The sequence below is a fragment of the Chenopodium album genome, chromosome 16, assembly GCF_948465745.1.
Source record: "Chenopodium album chromosome 16, dcCheAlbu1.1, whole genome shotgun sequence".
In the NCBI taxonomy this organism is placed as follows: domain Eukaryota; kingdom Viridiplantae; phylum Streptophyta; class Magnoliopsida; order Caryophyllales; family Amaranthaceae; genus Chenopodium; species Chenopodium album.
Window position 1 is genome coordinate 34,268,326 of NC_137849.1, and position 5,419 is coordinate 34,273,744.

General features: G+C 38.9%; 1 pseudogene; it reads right to left on the minus strand.

Annotated features, from left to right (window-relative positions):
• Positions 1–3,693: 3,693 nt before the first annotated feature.
• LOC145587048 (small nucleolar RNA R71) lies at positions 3,694–3,792 on the minus strand (annotated as a pseudogene).
• Between the last annotated feature and the right edge of the window lie 1,627 nt (positions 3,793–5,419).

A 5,419-nucleotide genomic window follows, 5' to 3' on the forward strand; every position in this document is an offset into this window, starting at 1 on the left:
TAATGAAATATAGTGTCCTTTGGGACTTCTTAAAAAAAAACATAACCGAGTACTGAACTTTGCACAAAGTTGCACACAAGGTACTAAGTATGAATTGTTGTAGTTAGAGTACTCCCGGTAGAGTACTGAACTTTGTGACCTTCAACAACCGGTTAAAAATAATTAAAAAGAAAAAAACAAAATAACAAATTTGACTAAATTAATGCCAAAGGTACTAACCTTTCAATTTGTTAAAAAAAAAGGAATAGGCTATATATATTTGGCTCCATATTTCTTCTTCAACAGCAACACATACACCATTTCTGCAAGGAAATTGGTAAACAAAAATTATGTGTTAAAAAAAAAATTCATTATTTTTAGCAGAAATTAAGGATGTCTAGGACTAGTTAAGGGGTGAGTGCAGGGTCAAAGAGATGTAATTGTAGCCTGTAAGTGTCCAAAAGTAGAGCATGGACAAATGATAACCCTGGAAGGAGGTACCTTATTTGCCCTAATTATGATGCAGACACACGAAGGAGGGGTTGCAAGTACTTCAGATGGGTTGACCAAGAGGATCTGACTAGTTGGCAGGCTGGGTAGTTTTAGGCTTAATGCAAGAAAAACGTGAACTAAATAATTAAGTTATGAGTATGAGGAAGGAATTGAGGTAATCTAAACAACATGCAAGGAAGATAGAGAGTGATTACCTACTGGTGAAGATGAGAAGGGCTACTAGGGTGAACCTTGGGGTTAATTGTGATTTGTGGAAGTTAATTGTGCTTGTGTGTGTAGGTCTTTGTCGGTATGGGTTTTGGAAATGATGTAATGAAAAAATTAACAATAATATAGTAATTTAGATCAGGTTACCTTACTGCTACTGCTTGTCTGTACTCCTAGATCTTGTAAGGTCCTGTAATAAGATTATGAAATCTTTGATTAATGAATGAAATACATTTAAATTGCTGAAGTATATATGTATTTGTGGAATACCTGTAGTTCTTGACTTTTAATATCATTTGAATGACTTTGAATTTGTTGGCTTGACAGTGGAAACTCTTGACTGAAAGAGTACACTATTTGATTTCCCTCACGGTTAATGTAAATTGCTCTATTAACTAACTATGTTGGTGAAGATGGGTTTTGAATATTTGTAGGCTAAAAAAAAAATTATTAATGAGTGAATTACCAAAACAAAATGAAGATTGTACAAATTGTTAGGAGTAGTTAACTTACAGTAGCAACCCTTTGATATCCACTAGGGTAAGTGTACACCTCAACATCTCTCATGTGCATTGGCATTATAGTTGTAGGTTCCTGTTCTGCATCATTGGGGGGTTTAGAGTTGATCTCTGCTGCCTTTCTTGTCCTGCATTCTTGCAAGATATTTTGTTATGTGATGAGTGACATTTTTGGCACTCATTTGGTTCCTTTTTGGATGATTTTCATTTCATTTTATCTCTCTTTTCTTTAGTTTTCCTTAGTTTTATTCTTGTTTTCTTCATTTTATGCTTTTTGTAGTTAGTTTCTCTTTTTCATGTCTTTTTCTAGTTTACTTGTTATTTTTCTCTTTTACTTGCTTTTTTATCTTTTGCTTGTAGGTGGTAATTGATTGTCCAAGAATTCCCGAGCCTCCTCTCTACGAGTTTTCATTGCTTTTATGCCTAAAGAAGGTGCAAGAAGTTCCAAGTCAAAGGTGGATCCAAGGGGCAAGCTTCAAGGCTTTGTTTATGCCTTATTCATGGCTTTTATTCTTCAAGAAACTCAAGAAAGTTTCTGCCCACTTTGTCCTCCATCATCATCATCCTGGATGCGTGCACCACTTGAGCTAGGACGAAGAGAAGAAGGGGAGGAAACCCAGGTATGTGCGGGCGCACAAAGGGAGTGTGCGGCCGCACATTGGTCGTGTGCGGCCGCACACCAGGTGCGTGCGGGCGCACATTCCTGGGTGTGTCCCGTGCGCGCCTTTCTCCCTCCTCCGAGCGCCCGCACTTATGAGGGTCTATTTTTGGGCGTCATTACCGACCTCCTCCTTGTATATATAGTTATTTCTACCTATTTTTAGAAAGGAGTTTTTAGTTTTAGATTAAATTTGATAGTTAGTTTTTGGGAGAATTTTAGAGAGAGAAACTCAAGAACTAGAGAGAGAAACTCATGATTTTTGGTGATTGCTCAAGGATTCCTCATTGTATTTGATCTTTGGATCAAAGTTTTGTAAGGATTTTCTTCTTGATTTCAATACAAGTTTGATTTTAGTTGATTTCATTAGTTTTTCATATTGTTGATGATTGATTTGGTTATTGATTGAATTTTGATTGATTTTGATTGATTGTTGGTTTAATCTTTGATTTCAAGTATGTTGATAATGAATTTGATGAATGTTGGAGTTTTGATCTCAATTCCTATGGCTAGTGAGTAGTTTCCTAGCTAGGGAGATGGTGAAGCATGTATGAATGATGGAATAGTGTAATTTGGGGATAATTGATGGAGTTGATGATATGATTAAATTTGGTTGATCTTTCATGTGCATGTGTGTGATTAATTGAGGTTTGTCCATCTTTGATTAATACACTAGATTGCATTGTAAGCTTGCTATGATACGGACCATTGATTAGTGAACTTGCAATTTCACGATTGAGGTGCTTTGTGACGTTCCCTAGGTAGTGTTTAGCGTAGTTGACGCTAGTTAGACCTCTAGGTGAACCACCTTAGTATGCTCTTTTGGATACATGATGATTTTCCTTCATATCGCTTGACTTAGTCGGTTTGACCTCCCAAATTACCGTTTCCATTATGATTGCATGTGGATCCATTGCCCTAGTGTCTTAGATTGATTTTATACAAGTTTGCATTACCTAGTTTAGCCTTAGTTCTACCTCAAACCCCTTCTTGATTCCGAAATAGCTTGATTTAGACATCGTGCACTTGATATCCATTCCCTTGGGTTCAACCTTGACTTGCCACTACGCTAAATAGGGGTTAGTTAAGTTACAAATTTTGTTTGATAGGGTGGGGTGGTAGCCCAACGACCTACCGTTCTCCTTCCCATCAAAATGGCGCCGTTGCCGGGGACTGGTGCTTGAGTGTATGTTGTTTTTGAGTCTATTTCATTTTGATAAAATACAAAAAGATTTTGTTTCTCTAGGCTACATTTGTAGCCGTGCTACTAACATTTTTGTGTGAGTTTTGCATGCATAGAACCCGCGATCGTCCCCTTGTTCCCCTTGATCCGGAAATTGAGAGGACTCTTTCAAGAAGAAGAGTGGATAATAGATCCTTGGCTTATATCTCTTCAAGTGAAGAAGAAATTCAAGAAGAGCAAGGAATGGGTGAAAATCCTAGAATAGCCTTGAAGGAGCTTGGAGTGCCCGGGGCATATAGGTTTGAGAGTGGAATAGCTCCACCTACTACCCCGGCAAATGACTTCGAAATCCGGCCGGCAATGATCACCTTGATTGAGAGAAGGCAATATAGTGGGGCTAAGAATGAGAGCCCATTGAACCATCTAAAAGAATTTGAAAAATATTACAACACCATCAAAGTCAATGGGGTCTCTCAAGAATTCATCCGCCTCAAGTTGTTCCCTTTCTCTCTAATAGGAAGATCTTTGGAGTGGCTAGACAAGGAGGTGAAGCCCAACTCCTTGAGAACTTGGGACGATGTTACAAAGGCTTTCTTGTCCCGTTTCTATCCCCAAAAGAAGACGGCGGAGGCAAGAGCCTTGATTCAAGGGTTCAAGCAAAGGCCGAGTGAAAGCCTTTATGAAGCATGGGAGAGATTCAAAGAGTATCAAAGGGAGTGCCCTCACCACGGAATCCCCACATACCAAGTGATCCAAATCTTCTATGGCGGTTTAAGTCCCCAAGGCAAGTCATGCCTTGATGGAGGGGCCGGGGGCCCTATCATGAACAAAACCGAAGAAGAAGTTGTGGACATCATTGAGGACGTGGTGACATATTATAGGGATTGGCAAGATGGGGAAAGGGACTCTTCAAGCAAGCAATCTTCATTGTATTCGGTGGACCATCTCAATGCAATCAACAACCTTTCCTCCCAAATGACAAATTTAGGAAAGGAGGTCACCGCAATCAAAGCTAAGTTGGAGAGCACTTCTACCTTTTCTCAAGCTTCTAATCTTCCCTCCCAATTTAAGGGGAGAGGTACTCCTTCTAACTCTCAACCCCCTCCCTCTTCACATAATATGCCTTTGGGTTGCTTGTTTTGTGATGCATGTGGATCGTATGATCATGACTCTAGTGTTTGTCCTAATGAATGTGTTGATGAATTTGACAACAATGAGTGTGAACATGTCAATTTTGTGTCAAACAACAATGTTCAAAGGTTTGATAATCAAAAAGGCCAATGGAATAGGAATTACCAAAACCAAGGCAATTTTGACAACTATAATCATAATGGTGGTTATAGGAACCAAGGGAATCAAGGTTCTCGTGGTAACCATAACCAAGGTTATAGTAGCCAAAATCAAAGCCAAAACTATGGTAATCAAAATCATAATTATGGTAATCAAAACCAAGGTTATGTAAATCATAACCAAGGTAATGGAAACCATAATCATGGTAGTGGTAACCATAATCAAGGTTATGGTTCAAATCAAAATAGGAGTAGTTGGAACAATCAAGGAAGGGGAAATTTTCAAAATAATGCTCAAAGAGGTCCCCCACCCGGTTTTGTTCCAAGGACTCAAGGTGAAAATTCCTATTCACAACCTTCATCTCCTAGGACTACTTTGGAAGAGTTGATTGATAATCAAACCAAGATCATTAACACCTATATGGCGGTTAGTGATAAGAAATTCAATGAGATGATGACCCACAATAAGATGCTTGAGACTAAAATTACCCAATTAGCAAGCACTATTAAGGATTTTGCTAGTCCTTCATCTTTGCCTTCCCAAGGTGTTGAACCAAAGAAACCCGTGTACTCTATTGCCACAAGTGGTGGAAATGATTTTGATGAGGGAGTTTCTTGTTCAAAAGAGGGAAGAGATGAGAGTGGTGCTAAGGAGAATGAAGTGGAAAGGGTTGATTCTAAGGAAATCTATTGTGAGGTTGACAAAAGAGAAGAGTGTGTTGGTGAAAAGATGAGTGAGATAGAGAGATTTCCCGATCTACCATATCCCCAAAAATATTTGAGATTCAAAATGGATGAGAAATTTGGGAAGTTCCTTGAAGCTTTTAAGGATGTTCATGATTCTACACCCTCTACCGAACCAATTCACGATATGCCTAAGTACTCCAAGTTTGTTAAGGAGATCTTAAAAGAGAGAGAGGATTTTGATGAGGGTAGTTCGGTGGAAGGAGGGAAGTGCTTTAGTGCTCTTATCCATGGTGAACTCCCAAGGAAGATGGAGGATCCGGGGAATTTTTCAATCCCTTGTCAAATTAAGGAAATGGTTTTTGAGAATGCTTTGTGTGATCTAGGG